At 36.9% G+C, this 16,732-nt stretch overlaps 13 non-coding genes across 13 annotated transcripts; all 13 read left to right on the forward strand.

The window, feature by feature from the left end:
* The first annotated feature begins 408 nt into the window (after positions 1 to 408).
* On the forward strand, positions 409 to 482 carry Trnan-guu (transfer RNA asparagine (anticodon GUU)). The gene has a single exon. It is a non-coding gene; the product is annotated as a tRNA-Asn (tRNA).
* A 707-nt stretch (positions 483 to 1,189) lies between these two features.
* On the forward strand, positions 1,190 to 1,263 carry Trnan-guu (transfer RNA asparagine (anticodon GUU)). Its single transcript has one exon. It is a non-coding gene; the product is annotated as a tRNA-Asn (tRNA).
* A 3,261-nt stretch (positions 1,264 to 4,524) lies between these two features.
* On the forward strand, positions 4,525 to 4,598 carry Trnan-guu (transfer RNA asparagine (anticodon GUU)). Its single transcript has one exon. It is a non-coding gene; the product is annotated as a tRNA-Asn (tRNA).
* A 707-nt stretch (positions 4,599 to 5,305) lies between these two features.
* Trnan-guu (transfer RNA asparagine (anticodon GUU)) lies at positions 5,306 to 5,379 on the forward strand. Its single transcript has one exon. It is a non-coding gene; the product is annotated as a tRNA-Asn (tRNA).
* A 704-nt stretch (positions 5,380 to 6,083) lies between these two features.
* Trnan-guu (transfer RNA asparagine (anticodon GUU)) lies at positions 6,084 to 6,157 on the forward strand. Its single transcript has one exon. It is a non-coding gene; the product is annotated as a tRNA-Asn (tRNA).
* A 694-nt stretch (positions 6,158 to 6,851) lies between these two features.
* Positions 6,852 to 6,925, forward strand: Trnan-guu (transfer RNA asparagine (anticodon GUU)). Its single transcript has one exon. It is a non-coding gene; the product is annotated as a tRNA-Asn (tRNA).
* A 708-nt stretch (positions 6,926 to 7,633) lies between these two features.
* Trnan-guu (transfer RNA asparagine (anticodon GUU)) lies at positions 7,634 to 7,707 on the forward strand. The gene has a single exon. It is a non-coding gene; the product is annotated as a tRNA-Asn (tRNA).
* A 704-nt stretch (positions 7,708 to 8,411) lies between these two features.
* Positions 8,412 to 8,485, forward strand: Trnan-guu (transfer RNA asparagine (anticodon GUU)). The gene has a single exon. It is a non-coding gene; the product is annotated as a tRNA-Asn (tRNA).
* A 707-nt stretch (positions 8,486 to 9,192) lies between these two features.
* Trnan-guu (transfer RNA asparagine (anticodon GUU)) lies at positions 9,193 to 9,266 on the forward strand. Its single transcript has one exon. It is a non-coding gene; the product is annotated as a tRNA-Asn (tRNA).
* A 707-nt stretch (positions 9,267 to 9,973) lies between these two features.
* Trnan-guu (transfer RNA asparagine (anticodon GUU)) lies at positions 9,974 to 10,047 on the forward strand. Its single transcript has one exon. It is a non-coding gene; the product is annotated as a tRNA-Asn (tRNA).
* A 2,266-nt stretch (positions 10,048 to 12,313) lies between these two features.
* Positions 12,314 to 12,387, forward strand: Trnan-guu (transfer RNA asparagine (anticodon GUU)). Its single transcript has one exon. It is a non-coding gene; the product is annotated as a tRNA-Asn (tRNA).
* A 3,257-nt stretch (positions 12,388 to 15,644) lies between these two features.
* Positions 15,645 to 15,718, forward strand: Trnay-gua (transfer RNA tyrosine (anticodon GUA)). Its single transcript has one exon. It is a non-coding gene; the product is annotated as a tRNA-Tyr (tRNA).
* Positions 15,719 to 16,427: 709 nt separating this feature from the next.
* On the forward strand, positions 16,428 to 16,501 carry Trnan-guu (transfer RNA asparagine (anticodon GUU)). Its single transcript has one exon. It is a non-coding gene; the product is annotated as a tRNA-Asn (tRNA).
* Positions 16,502 to 16,732: the final 231 nt, after the last annotated feature.

A 16,732-nucleotide genomic window follows, 5' to 3' on the forward strand; every position in this document is an offset into this window, starting at 1 on the left:
AAGCCAAAACTACAAGGCTTATGCATAAAACCGAATGATTAGAGATAGATATATCCAACTTGGACATAAATCCAATGTATTCGAGGCGAGAAGAGAGATAAAATGCCTTATTTGCATAATGATGTCAGTTTTCACCAAATCGAATGATACCCCATTTTCTATATGATCTCTACATGTGTTAATTACGCTGTGTATAATATGGCCCAGTTAAAATTTTAAACTGCAGAGATTGGTTAATGATTATGTCGTCATGCACTCCACTACCGATTGGCTGACCGTTTGAGACGAAATCTAGATTTCTGATCATAACCATTTCTGACACTTTCGCACTTTCTCTCACTTCCATTAAAACCGGTCATTTTGACTTTGTAGCTGACTAATTATTGACCAAGAGATACTGGTCTTCAGGTCTCTGTGGCGCAATCGGTTAGCGCGTTCGGCTGTTAACCGAAAGGTTGGTGGTTCGAGCCCACCCAGGGACGATGACTCTTATTTTGTACCTCTTCGTTTGAGTCTTTCATCCTTGTCTATCATATTCCGGAACCAAAAGTAAGCGTGATATATGTACATATATTGTTTAAGGCATCTTTATTGCATTGTTATACAATGATTCAACTACAAAAATTTATTTTACGTAATCTTCACACCACCGACAAGCAACAAGTAAGCTTATGTACTTAATGCAGTGTCATAATAGATGCATAAAAGTGTTTTCAGATATGAGATTACACACCATCTTCCAGTATGATCATCACTCAATTTTAGCAGTGAAAATACTCAGAGGCCAAAACTATTAGATATATGCATGAAACCGAATGATTAGAGATAGATATATCCAACTTGGACAAAGATCCAATGTATTCGAGGCGAGAAGAGCGATAAAATGCCTTATTTGCTGAATGATGTCAGTTTTCTACAAATCGAATTATACCCATTTCTCTATAGGACCTGTACATCTCTTAATAACGTAGCTTATAATATGACCCAGTGAACATTTTAAACTGCAGAAATTGCTTTATGCTTATGTCACCACCCACTCCACTACCGATTGGCTGACAGTTTGAGACGAAATCTAGATTGCTGACGATAACCATTTCTGACACTTTAGCACTTTGATTCACTTCGATAGAAACCGGTTATTTTGACTTTAAAGATGACTAATTATTGACCAAGTGATACTGGTCTTCAAGTCTCTGTGGCGCAATCGGTTAGCGCGTTCGGCTGTTAACCGAAAGGTTGGTGGTTCGAGCCCACCCACGGACGATGAATGTTATTTTGCACCTCTTCATTTGCGTCTTTCATCCTAGTCTACCATATTCCGGAACAAAATGCAAGCGTAATATATGTACATATATTGTTTAAGGCATCTTTATTGCATTGTTATACAATGATTCAGCTAGGAAATTCTATTTTACATAACCTTCACACTGACGTCAAGCAACAAGTAGGCTTATGTACTTAATGCAATGTCATAATAGATGCATACAAGTGTTTTCAGATATGATATTACACACCATCTTCCAATATGATCATCACTCAATTTTAGCAGTGAAAATACTCTCAGGCCAAAACTACAAGACATATGCATGAAACCGAATGATTAGAGATAAATATATCCAACTTGGACATAAATCCAATGAATATGAGGCGAGAAGAGCGATAAAATGCCTTATTTGCTGAATGATGTCAGTTTTCTACAAATCGAATTATACCCATTTCTCTATATGATCTGTACATCTCTTAACTACGTGGTTTATAATATGGCCCAGTGAACATTTTAAACTGCAGAAATTGCTTAATGCTTATGTCATCATGCACTCCACTACCGATTGGCTGGCCGTTTAAAGGAGACTAGAAAGAAAAATTTGCCTTTTATGTATGTAATTCTCTATAAATTTTAATTGGACTGTGATGTTTATAAATTATATATCGTAGAATGGTGTTTATATAATTCGCGGAAGATACCACTATCGCGTAAATTGTCGAGTTTTTCCGAGCTTTGATGAGACGATACATCACGTGGTCCTGTGACGCAGTACTAGCCAGTCCTCAAATACAAACATACATGGCGAGCGAGACAAGAGGAGTGAAGGTTTGGGTTGCTCATTCAAAAGTTGAATATGTTTCCGAGTTATGCTCATAACTATATCTGTTGAACTGTGTGTTTAAGACCCGACAGCAGAGAAGTACAACAGTAAGAAGGTGCTCATATTTCATATCTTGGAATTTAAAAAATGCAATGTAATTTTTAAATAAATACTTATACATCGTGTGCTGTGCATAAATGTGATAAGTATTAAGTGATGGTGCCCAATGTAAAAATTAAAAATTTACCACAATGCAATAAATTCATTTAAGAATGATGTAAATGACATATTCATTACACAAGCCCGGACAGTTCAAGCCGGGAGAAAAACCTCCCGATTTTGGGGGTATTTCCACACCTACCTCCCGATCTCGTACTATCTCCCGAGTTTTTGCAGAGAACTCCCTATTATAACATTATGTCTGCCAATTTTCATTTCTCAGAAGAAGATAAAAAACAAAAAACAAAACCAAAAAAGCACCATACATAAATATATAGAACGTATACAATCCACAGATGCCATATTCTATTTTATCACTTGTGAATATTGTCCTGACGAAATAGTAAATATCACACTAGTTTTTTTCTCCAGTAAATAGAATGTTAAGATTAAACATTATTCACGTAAATTTCATACTTTTTCAAACACTACAACAGAACTGTAGTAATAAAAACATTAAAAAAATAAAATTGTCGCCAATTTTCCTACATCCCATGAATGATCACTGTGAATGTGGCCTACGTTTCTCTGCAAAGAAAATCAATCTCCATTTCCACCAAAGAAACTGCCAGTTAACGCCTGACATTCCTCTACCGTATATGTAAAGTTTAATTACCATGATTAAATTAAAAGAAGGAATAAATGAAAATATGTCACGCAGTATATGTGCCCCCAAAGAACTAATTCAGAATAAATATTGTATTCAGTAAACCGTGTTACACGCCTTAAGACTTAAACCAAAGGAAATAAGGTGGGATTTAAATGTGGGAAAAACAGATTTTAACTGTTAAAATGAAGTCCTAGGCATCGTAAGTTACAATAAAATAGGGCATCGTTTATTTTCCAATCAATACTGATGTTTACATATACATATTGTAGAACATGGTTTCTTTGAAGTATGTCGGAAGAGCAGTCCTTTTCACAAGATAAATGAATTGATAAGGATTAACTGTTAATTAGCCACACTGGCCTTATGCTTGTGTACTCAAGTCTAACCGTTAGCTATTATGCAGTTTAGCCACAGCTGACCAGAATAAGATACAAGGGTCTTGTCCTGGGGGATAATAAGGCGTATCAGAGGGGAAATGGCGCGTCCAATGGGTGCTCGCACATTGGGGCAAGGGATGGGGTCAATTGTAGCCTCCTCCAATTTCTATTGTCAGCCAGTTAAATTGAAACTTTGATTTTATAACTGACCTCTTTTCTTTTTAGTCGCTGCTATTTAAACATCCTAAGGGATAGTTTTATATCAGTTCCAATCATTACAGATTACCGTTTATACATACTACGTGTAACAGGCATAGACTGATTATTATTTTTTATTTTTTAATTTTTATTTAAGATTACTGAAAATTGTGTTTTCTCGAAACATGACCGTGTCAGTGGTTTAAAATCTTATTTTTAGATAAGCTTTCATTTGATTAAAATCAGATCTCAATTTCACCTAGGACAGTGGTGATTTGATTTCGATTGTGCCATGTTAAGGCATGTACGTCAACATCTTGAAAATACATTTACTCTTTTCATCAGCGCGATCAAAGTTTCCTCAGGCAAACAATTTTTTCCGACAAACCCGACGGGGACCTAACTTTGAATAGAGGATGGGCCCGAACTAAAATTAGAGGGGCCCCGAGAGTCGGGCTATCATATTTTTTCCGGGTTCCTTTTCGTAACATTCCTTTAGAAATGTAATGATCATAGTGTGCTGTATGGTGTTGCTTTGAAATCGACTCGCTTGTAATAATGTATCCATACTTTCTTTATGCCTTTATTTTTGGAAAAGAAAAAGAAAATGTTGTCCACAGGCTTTTCTTAATGTGCTATTACACCCGTAAGTAACGCAAAACGGCATTGTCTTTTACTCTGGCAACTCCCAGTTGGGATGCTGGAGTCGCTTCTATGACGTCACACCCGAAAGTAACCGAATAGGCGCGGAAATTTTGCATACAAGGTCACGGAAATTCAGCTCCTAGAAGATATGCCAATATTTAAATATTGGCATTACGGTCGCGGATGATACTTCAAAATCAGGTTTTCTTCTATAGTGCTTTTATTATTATTCTGTATTTCCATTGGTTTCTGGTCTCCTTTAAGGCGAAATCGAGATTTCTAACCATAACCATTTCTGACACTTTCCGACTTTCTCTCACTTCCATTAAAACCGGTCATTTTGACTTTGCAGCTGACTAATTGTTGACGAAGAAATATTGGACTTCAGGTCTCTGTGGCGCAATCGGTTAGCGCGTTCGGCTGTTAACCGAAAGGGTGGTGGTTCCAGCCCACCCAGGGACGATGACTCTTATTTTGCACCTCTTCATTTGAGTCTTTCAGCCTTGTCTACCATATTCCGGAACAAAAAGCAAGCATAATATATGTACATATATTGTTTAAAGCATGTTTATTGCATTAGTATACAACGATTGAACCACGAAAATTATTTTCACATTACCTTCACACTGCCGCCAAGGAACAAGACGACTTTTGTACTTAATGCAGTGTCATAATAGATGCAAAAAGGTGTTTTCAGATAAGATATTACACACCATCTTCCAATATGATCATGACTCAGTTTAGCCGTGAAAATACTCTCAAGCCAAAACTACAAGGCTTATGCATAAAACCGAATGATTAGAGAGATATACATATCCAACTTGGACATAAATCCAATGTATTCGAGGCGAGAAGAGCGATAAAATGCCTTATTTGCTGAATGATGTCAGTTTTCTAAAATGGAATTATACCCCTTTCTCTATATGATCTGTACATCTCCTAATGACGTGGTTTATAATATGGCCCAGTGAACATTTTAAACTGCAGAAATTGCTTTATGCTTATGTCATCACGCACTCCACTACCCACTGGCTGACCGTTTGAGACGAAACCGAGATCGCTGACCATAACCATTTCTGACACTTTCGCACTTTGTCTCATTTCAATAAAATCCGGTCATTTTGACTGTAAAGCTGACTAATTATTGACCAAGGGGTATTGCTCTTCAGGTCTCTGTGGCGCAATCGGTTAGCGCTTTCGGCTGTTAACCGAAAGGTTGGTGGTATGAGCCCACCCAGGGACGATGACTCTTATTTTGCACCTCTTCATTTGAGTCTTTTATCCTTGTCTGCCATATTCCCGAACAAAAAGGAAGCATAATATATGTACATATATTTTTGAAATCATGTTTATTGAATTATTATACAACGATTGAACTACGAAAATTATTTTGACATTACCTTCACACTGCCGCCAAAGAACAAGACTTTTGTACTTAATGCATTGTAATAATAGATGCATAAAAGTGTTTACAGATATGATATTACACACCATCTTCCAATATGATCGTGACTCAATTTTAGCCGTGAAAATACTCTCAAGCCAAAACTACAAGGCTTATGCATAAAACCGAATTATTAGAGATAGATATATCCAACTTGGACATAAATCCAATGTATTCGAGGCGAGAAGAGAGATAAAATGCCTTATTTCCATAATGATGTCAGTTTTCACCAAATCGAATGATACCCCATTTTCTATATGATCTCTACATGTGTTAATTACACGGTGTATAATATGGCCCAGTTAAAATTTTAAACTGCAGAAATTGCTTAATGCTTATGTCGTCATGCACTCCACTACCGATTGGCTGACCGTTTGAGACGAAATCTAGATTTCTGATCATAACCATTTCTGACACTTTCGCACTTTCTCTCACTTCCATTAAAACCGGTCATTTTGACTTTGTAGCTGACTAATTATTGACCAAGAGATATTGGTCTTCAGGTCTCTGTGGCGCAATCGGTTAGCGCGTTCGGCTGTTAACCGAAAGGTTGGTGGTTCAAGCCCACCCAGGGACGATGACTCTTATTTTGTTCCTCTTCATTCTTGTCTAAAATATTCCGGAAGAAAAAGCAAGCGTGATATATGTACATATATTGTTTAAGGCATCTTTATTGCATTGTTATACAATGATTCAAGTAGGAAAATTTATTTTACATAACCTTCACACTGACGTCAAGCAACAAGTAGGCTTATGTACTTAATGCAGTGTCATAATAGATGCATAAAAGTGTTTTCAGATATGAGATTACACACCATTTTCCAATATGACCATCACTCAATTTTAGCAGTGAAAATACTCTCAGGCCAAAACTACAAGACATATGCATGAAACCGAATGATTAGAGATAGATATATCCAAATTGGACATAAATCCAATGTATTCGAGGCGAGAAGAGCGATAAAATGCCTTATTTGCTGAATGATGTCAGTTTTCTACAAATTGAAATTTACCCCTTTCTCTATATGATCTGTACATCTCTTAATTACGTGGTTTATAATATGGCCCAGTGAACATTTTAAACTGCAGAAATTGCTTAAAGCTTATGTCATCACGCACTCCACTGCCCATTGGCTGACCGTTTGAGACGAAATCTAGATTGCTGAACATACCCATTTCTGACACTTTCGCACTTTGATTCACTTCGATAGAAACCGGTTATTTTGACTTTAAAGATGACTAATTATTGACCAAGTGATACTGGTCTTCAAGTCTCTGTGGCGCAATCGGTTAGCGCGTTCGGCTGTTAACCGAAAGGTTGGTGGTTCGAGCCCACCCAGGGACGACGAATGTTATTTTGCACCTCTTCATTTGCGTCTTTCGTCCTAGTCTACCATATTCCGGAACAAAAAGCAAGTGTAATATATGTACATATATTGTTTAAGGCATCTTTATTGCATTGTTATACAATGATTCAGCTAGGAAATTCTATTTTACATAACCTTCACACTGACGTCAAGCAACAAGTAGGCTTATGTACTTAATGCAGTGTCATAATAGATGCATACAAGTGTTTTCAGATATGATATTACACACCATCTTCCAGTATGATCATCACTCAATTTTAGCAGTGAAAATACTCAGAGGCCAAAACTATTAGACATATGCATGAAACCGAATGATTAGAGATAGATATATCCAACTTGGACAAAGATCCAATGTATTCGAGGCGAGAAGAGCGATAAAATGCCTTATTTGCTGAATGATGTCAGTTTTCTACAAATCGAAGTATACCCATTTCTCTATAGGAGTCTGTGCATCTCTAAATAACGTGGTTTATAATATGCCCCAGTGAACATTTTAAACTGCAGAAATTGCTTAAAGCTTATGTCATCACGCACTCTACTGCCCATTGGCTGACCGTTTGAGACGAAATCTAGATTGCTGAAAATACCCATTTCTGACACTTTTGCACTTTGTCTCACTTCCATAAAAACCGGTCATTTTGACTTTAAAGCTGACTAATTATTGACCAAGAGATATTGCTTTTCAGGTCTCTGTGGCGCAATCGGCAAGCGCGTTCGGCTGTTAACCGTAAGGGTGGTGCTTCGAGCCCACCCAGGGACGATGACTCTTATTTTGCACCTTTTCATTTGAGTCTTTTATCCTTGTCTGCCATATTCCCGAACAAAAAGGAAGCATAATATATGTACGTATATTTTTTAAATCATGTTTATTGCATTATTATACAACGATTGAACTACGAATATTATCTTGACATTACCTTCACACTGCCGCCAAAGAACAAGACTTTCGTACTTAATCCGTTGTAATAATAGATGCATAAAAGTGTTTACAGATATGATATTACACACCATCTTCCAATATGATCATGACTCAATTTTAGCAGTGAAAATACTCTCAAGCCAACACTACAAGGCTTATGCATAAAACCGAATGATTAGAGATAGATATATCCAACTTGGACATAAATCCAATGTATTCGAGGCGAGAAGAGAGATAAAATGCCTTATTTGCATAATGATGTCAGTTTTCACCAAATCGAATGATACCCCATTTTCTATATGATCTCTACATGTGTTAATTACGCGCTGTATAATATGGCCCAGTTAAAATTTTAAACTGCAGAAATTGCTTAATGCTTATGTCGTCATGCACTCCACTACCGATTGGCTGACCGTTTGAGACGAAATCTAGATTTCTGATCATAACCATTTCTGACACTTTCGCACTTTCTCTCACTTCCATTAAAACCGGTCATTTTGACTTTGTAGCTGACTAATTATTGACCAAGAGATACTGGTCTTCAGGTCTCTGTGGCGCAATCGGTTAGCGCGTTCGGCTGTTAACCGAAAGGTTGGTGGTTCGAGCCCACCCAGGGACGATGACTCTTATTTTGTACCTCTTCGTTTGAGTCATTCATCCTTGTCTACCTTATTCCGGAACAAAAAGCAAGCGTGATATATGTACATATATTGTTTAAGGCATCTTTATTGCATTGTTATACAATGATTCAACTACAAAAATTTCTTTTACATAACCTTCACACTACCGACAAGCAACAAGTAATCTTATGTACTTAATGCAGTGTCATAATAGATGCATAAAAGTGTTTTCAGATATGATATTACACACCATCTTCCAGTATGATCATCACTCAATTTTAGCAGTGAAAATACTCTCAGGCCAAAACTATAAGATTTATGCGTGAAAACGAATGATTAGAGATAGATATATCCAAATTGGACATAAATAAAATGTATTCGAGGCGAGAAGAGCGATAAAATGCCTTATTTGGTGAATGATGTCAGTTTTCTACAAATCGAAATTTACCCCTTTCTCTATATGATCTGTACATCTCTTAATTACGTGGTTTATAATATGGCCCAGTGAACATTTTGAACTGCAGAAATTGCTTAAAGCTTATGTCATCACGCACTCCACTGCCCATTGGCTGACCGTTTGAGACGAAATCTAGATTGCTGAACATACCCATTTCTGACACTTTCGCACTTTGATTCACTTCGATAGAAACCGGTTATTTTGACTTTAAAGATGACTAATTATTGACCAAGTGATACTGGTCTTCAAGTCTCTGTGGCGCAATCGGTTAGCGCGTTCGGCTGTTAACCGAAAGGTTGGTGGTTCGAGCCCACCCAGGGACGATGAATGTTATTTTGCACCACTTCATTTGCGTCTTTCATCCTAGTCTACCATATTCCGGAACAAAAAGCAAGTGTAATATATGTACATATATTGTTTAAGGCATCTTTATTGCATTGTTATACAATGATTCAGCTAGGAAATTCTATTTTACATAACCTTCACACTGACGTCAAGCAACAAGTAGGCTTATGTACTTAATGCAGTGTCATAATAGATGCATACAAGTGTTTTCAGATATGATATTACACACCATCTTCCAGTATGATCATCACTGAATTTTAGCAGTGAAAATACTCAGAGGCCAAAACTATTAGATATATGCATGAAACCGAATGATTAAAGATAGATATATCCAACTTGGACATAAATCCAATGTATTCGAGGCGAGAAGAGAGATAAAATGCCTTATTTGCATAATGATGTCAGTTTTCACCAAATCGAATGATACCCCATTTTCTATATGATCTCTACGTGTGTTAATTACGCGGTGTATAATATGGCCCAGTTAAAATTTTAAACTGCAGAAATTGCTTAATGCTTATGTCGTCATGCACTCCACTACCGATTGGCTGACCGTTTGAGACGAAATCTAGATTTCTGATCATAACCATTTCTGACACTTTCGCACTTTCTCTCGCTTCCATTAAAACCGGTCATTTTGACTTTGTAGCTGACTAATTATTGACCAAGAGATACTGGTCTTCAGGTCTCTGTGGCGCAATCGGTTAGCGCGTTCGGCTGTTAACCGAAAGGTTGGTGGTTCGAGCCCACCCAGGGACGATGACTCTTATTTTGTACCTCTTCGTTTGAGTCATTCATCCTTGTCTACCATATTCCGGAACAAAAAGCAAGCCTAATATATGTACATATATTGTTTAAGGCATCTTTATTGAGTTGTTATAAAATGATTCATGTAGGAAAATTTATTTTACATAATCTCCACACTACCGACAAGCAACAAGTAAGCTTATGTACTTAATGCAGTGTCATAATAGATGCATAAAAGTGTTTTCAGATATGATATTACACACCATCTTCCAGTATGATCATCACTCAATTTTAGCAGTGAAAATACTCTCAGGCCAAAACTATAAGATATATGCATGAAACCGAATGATTAGAGATAGATATATCCAACTTGGACAAAGATCCAATGTATTCGAGGCGAGAAGAGCGATAAAATGCCTAATTTGCATAATGACGTCAGTTTTCTACAAATCGAATTATACCCCTTTCTCTATATGATCTGTACATCTCTTAATAACGTAGTTTATAATATGACCCAGTGAACATTTTAAACTGCAGAAATTGCTTTATGCTTATGTCACCACCCACTCCACTACCGATTGGCTGAACGTTTGAGACGAAATCTAGATTGCTGACCATAACCATTTCTGACACTTTCGCACTTTGTCTCACTTCCATAAAAACCGGTCATTTTGAATTTAAAGCTGACTAATTATTGACCAAGAGACATTGCTCTTCAGGTCTGTGTGGCGCAATCGGCAAGCGTGTTCGACTGTTAACCGAAAGGGTGGTGCATCGAGCCCACCCAGGGACGATGACTCTTATTTTGCACCTCTTCATTTGAGTCTTTTATCCTTGTCTGCCATATTCCCGAACAAAAAGGAAGCATAATATATGTACATATATTTTTTAAATCATGTTTATTGCATTATTATGCAACGATTGAACTACGAAAATTAATTTCACATTACCTTCACACTGCCGCCAAAGAACAAGACTTATGTACTTAATGCAGTGTCATAATAGATACATAAAAGTGTTTACAGATATGATATTACACACCATCTTCCAATATGATCATGACTCAATTTTAGCAGTGAAAATACTCTCAAGCCAAAACTACAAGGGTTATGCATAAAACCGAATGATTGGAGATAGATATATCCAACTTGGACATAAATCCAATGTAGTAGAGGCGAGAAGAGAGATAAAATGCCTTATTTGCATAATGATGTCAGGTTTCACCAAATCGAATGATACCCCATTATCTATATGATCTCTACATGTGTTAATTACGCGGTGTATAATATGGCCCAGTTAAAATTTTAAACTGCAGAAATTGCTTAATGCTTATGTCGTCATGCACTCCACTACCGACTGGCTGACCGTTTGAGACGAAATCTAGATTTCTGATCATGACCATTTCTGACACTTTCGCACTTTCTCTCACTTCCATTAAAACCGGTCATTTTGACTTTGTAGCTGACTAATTATTGACCAAAAGATATTAGTCTTGAGGTCTCTGTGGCGGAATCGGTTAGCGCGTTCGGCTGTTAACCGAAAGACTGGTTTTTCGAGCCCACCCAGGGACGAGGACTCTTATTTTGCACCTCTTCGTTTGAGTCTTTAATCCTTGTCTACCATATTCCGGAAGAAAAAGCAAGCGTGATATATGTACATATATTGTTTAAGGCATCTTTATTGCATTGTTATACAATGATTCAACTGCGAAAATTTATTTTACATAATCTTCACACTACCGACAAGCAACAAGTAAGCTTATGTACTTAATGCAGTGTCATAATAGATGCATAAAAGTGTTTTCAGATATGATATTATACACCATCTTCCAGTATGATCATCACTCAGTTTTAGCAGTGAAAATACTCTCAGGCCAAAACTATAAGATATATGCATGAAACCGAATGATTAGAGATAGATATATCCAACTTGGACAAAGATCCAATGTATTCGAGGCGAGAAGAGCGATAAAATGCCTTATTTGCTGAATGATGTCAGTTTTCTACAAATCGAATTATACCCCTTTCTCTATATGATCTGTACATCTCTTAATAACGTAGTTTATAATATGACCCAGTGAACATTTTAAACTGCAGAAATTGCTTTATGCTTATGTCACCACGCACTCCACTACCGATTGGCTGACCGTTTGAGACGAAATCTAGATTGCTGACGATAACCATTTCTGACACTTTAGCACTTTGTCTCACTTCCATAGAAACCGGTTATTTTGACTTTAAAGATGACTAATTATTGACCAAGTGATACTGGTCTTCAAGTCTCTGTGGCGCAATCGGTTAGCGCGTTCGGCTGTTAACCGAAAGGTTGGTGGTTCGAGCCCACCCAGGGACGATGAATGTTATTTTGCACCTCTTCATTTGCGTCTTTCATCCTAGTCTACCATATTCCGAAACAAAAAGCAAGTGTAATATATGTGCATATATTGTTTAAGGCATCTTTATTGCATTGTTATACAATGATTCAACTAGGAAAATTTATTTTCATAACCTTCACACTGACGTCAAGCAACAAGTAGGCTTATGTACTTAATGCAGTGTCATAATAGATGCATAAAAGTGTTTTTAGATATGATATTACACACCATCTTCCAATATGATCATCACTGAATTTTAGCAGTGAAAATACTCTCAAGCCAAAACTACAAGACATATGCATGAAACCGAATGATTAGAGATAGATATATCGAACTTGGACATAAATCCAATGTATTCGAGGCGAGAAGAGAGATAAAATGCCTTATTTGCATAATGATGTCAGTTTTCCACAAATCGAATTATACCCATTTCTCTATATGATCTGTACATCTCTTAATTACGTGGTTTATAATATGGCCCAGTGAACATTTTAAACTGCAGAAATTGCTTTATGCTTATGTCATCATGCACTCCACTACCGATTGGCTGGCCGTTTAAAGGAGACTAGAAACAAACATTTGCCTTGTATGTATGTAATTCTCTATAAATTTTAATTGGACTGTGATGTGCATAAATTATATATCGTAGAATGGTAGTGATTATATTGCGCGGAAGATACCACTATCGCGTAAATTGTCGAGTTTTTCCGAGCTTTGATGAGACGATAGATCACGTGGTCCTGTGACGCAGTACTAGCCAGTCCTCAAATACAAACATACATGGCGAGCGAGACAAGAGGAGTGAAGGTTTGGGTTGCTCATTCAAAAGTTGAATATGCTTCCGAGTTATGCTCATAACTATATCTGTTGAACTGTGTGTTTAAGACCTGACAGCAGAAAAGTACAACAGTAAGAAGGTGCTCATATTTCATATCTTGGAATTTAAAAAATGCCATGTAATTTTTAAATAAATACTTATACATCGTGTGCTGTGCACAAATGTGATAAGGATTAAGTGATGGTGCCCAATGTAAAAATTAAAAATTTACCACAATGCAATAAATTCATTTAAGAATGATGTAAATGACATATGCATTACACAAACCCGGACAGTTCAAGCCGGGAGAAAAACCTCCCGATTTTGGGGGTATTTCCACACCTACCTCCCGATCTCGTACTATCTCCCGAGTTTTTGCAGAGAACTCCCTATTATAACATTATGTCTGCCAATTTTCATTTCTCAGACGAAGAAAAAAATAAAATAAAAAAAAAAAAAGCACCATACATAAATATATAGAACGTATACAATCCACAGATGCCATATTCTATTTTATCACTTGTGAATATTGTCGTGACGAAATAATAAATATCACACTAGTTTTTTTCTCCAGTAAATAGAATGTTAAGATTAAACATTATTCACGTAAATTTCATACTTTTTCAAACACTACAACAGAATTGTAGTAATAAAAACATTAAAAAAATAAAATTGTCGCCAATTAGCCTAAATCCCATGAATGATCACTGTGAATGTGGCCTACGTTTCTCTGCAAAGAAAATCAATCTCCATTTCCACCAAAGAAACTGCCAGTTAACGCCTGACATTCCTCTACCGTATATGTAAAGTTTAATTACCATGATTAAATTAAAAGAAGGAATAAATGAAAATATGCCACGCAGTATTTGTACCCCCAAAGAACTAATTCAGAATAAATATTGTATTCAGTAAACAGTGTTACACGCCTTAAGACTTAAACCTAAGGACATAAGGTGGGATTTAAATGTGGGAAAAACAGATTTTAACTGTTAAAATGAAGTCCTAGGCCTCGTAAGTTACAATAAAATAGGGCATCGTTTATTTTCCAATCAATACTGATGTTTACATATACATATTGTAGAACATGGTTTCTTTGAAGTATGTCCGAAGAGCAGTCCTTTTCACAAGATAAATGAATTGATAAGGATTAACTGTTAATTAGCCACATTGGCCTTATGCTTGTGTACTCAAGTCTAACCGTTAGGTATTATGCAGTTTAGCCACAGCTGACCAGAATAAGATACAAGGGTCTTGTCCTGGGGGATAATAAGGCGTATCAGAGGGGAAATGGCGCGTCCAATGGGTGCTCGCACATTGGGGCAAGGGATGGGGTCAATTGTAGCCTCCTCCAATTTCTATTGTCAGCCAGTTAAATTGAAACTTTGATTTTATAACTGACCTCTTTTCTTTTTAGTCGCTGCTATTTAAACATCCTAAGGGATAGTTTTATATCAGTTCCAATCATTACAGATTACCGTTTATACATACTACGTGTAACAGGCATAGACTGATTATTATTTTTTATTTTTAAATTTTTATTTAAGATTACTGAAAATTGTGTTTTCTCGAAACATGACCGTGTCAGTGGTTTAAAATCTTATTTTTAGATAAGCTTTCATTTGATTAAAATCAGATCTCAATTTCACCTAGGACAGTGGTGATTTGATTTCGATTGTGCCATGTTAAGGCATGTACGTCAACATCTTGAAAATACATTTACTCTTTTCATCAGCGCGATCAAAGTTTCCTCAGGCAAACAATTTTTTTCCGACAAACCCGACGGGGACCTACCTTTGAATACAGGATGGGCCCGAACTAAAATTAGAAGGGCCCCGAGAGTCGGGCTATCATTTTTTCAGGATCCTTTTCGTAACATTCCTTTAGAAATGTAATGATCATAGTGTGCTGTATGGTGTTGCTTTGAAATCGACTCGCTTGTAATAATGTATCCATACTTTCTTTATGCCCTTATGTTTGGAAAAGAAAAAAAAAATGTTGTCCACAGGCTTTTCTTAATGTGCTATTACACCCGTAAGTAACGCAAAACGGCATTGTCTTTTACTCTGGCAACTCCCAGTTGGGATGCTGGAGTCGCTACTATGACGTCACACCCGAAAGTAACCGAATAGGCGCGGAAATTTTGCATACAAGGTCACGGAAATTCAGCTCCTAGAAGATATGCCAATATTTAAATATTGGCATTACGGTCGCAGATGATAATTCCGAATCAGGTTTTCTTTTATAGTGCTTTTATTATTATTCTGTATTTCCATTGGTTTCTGGTCTCCTTTAAGGCGAAATCGAGATTTCTGACCATAACCATTTCTGACACTTTCCGACTTTCTCTCACTTCCATTAAAACCGGTCATTTTGACTTTGCAGCTGACTAATTACTGACGAAGAAATATTGGACTTCAGGTCTCTGTGGCGCAATCGGTTAGCGCGTTCGGCTGTAAACCGAAAGGGTGGTGGTTCCAGCCCACCCAGGGACGATGACTCTTATTTTGCACCTCTTCATTTGAGTCTTTCAGCCTTGTCTATCATATTCCGGAACAAAAAGCAAGCATAATATATGTACATATATTGTTTAAAGCATGTTTATTGCATTAGTATACAACGATTGAACCACGAAAATTATTTTCACATTACCTTCACACTGCCGCCAAGGAACAAGACGACTTTTGTACTTAATGCAGTGTCATAATAGATGCAAAAAGGTGTTTTCAGATATGATATTACACACCATCTTCCAATATGATCACGACTCACTTTTAGCCGTGAAAATACTCTCAAGCCAAAACTACAAGGCTTATGCATAAAACCGAATGATTAGAGAGATATACATATCCAACTTGCACATAAACCCAATGTATTCGAGGCGAGAAGAGCGATAAAATGCCTTATTTGCTGAATGATGTCATTTTTCTACAAATCGAATTATACCCCTTTCTCTATATGATCTGTACATCTCTTAATGACGTGGTTTATAATATGGCCCAGTGAACATTTTAAACTGCAGAAATTGCTTTATGCTTACGTCATCACGCACTCCACTACCCATTGGCTGACCGTTCGAGACGAAATCTAGATTGCTGACGATAACTATTTCTGACAATTTCGCACTTTGTCTCACTTCCATAGAAACCGGTTATTTTGACTTTAAAGCTGACTAATTATTGACCAAGAGATATTGGTCTTCATGTCTCTGTGGCGCAATCGGTTAGCGCTTTCGGCTGTTAACCGAAAGGTTGGTTGTTCCAGGCCACCCAGGGACGATGACTCTTACTTTGCACCTCTTCATTTGAGTCTTTCAGCCTTGTCTTCCATATTCCGGAGCAAAAAGCAAGCGTAATATATGTACATATATTGTTTAAGACATGTTTATTGCATTACTATACAATGATTGAACTACGAAAATTAATTTCACATTACCTTCACACTGCCGCCAAGGAACAAGACGACTTTTGTTCTTAATGCAGTGTCATAATAGATGCATACAAGTGTTT

This window comes from Sinohyriopsis cumingii, unplaced genomic scaffold (genome assembly GCF_028554795.1).
Source record: "Sinohyriopsis cumingii isolate HCF-2022 unplaced genomic scaffold, ASM2855479v2 utg002136l, whole genome shotgun sequence".
NCBI lineage: Eukaryota > Metazoa > Mollusca > Bivalvia > Unionida > Unionidae > Sinohyriopsis > Sinohyriopsis cumingii.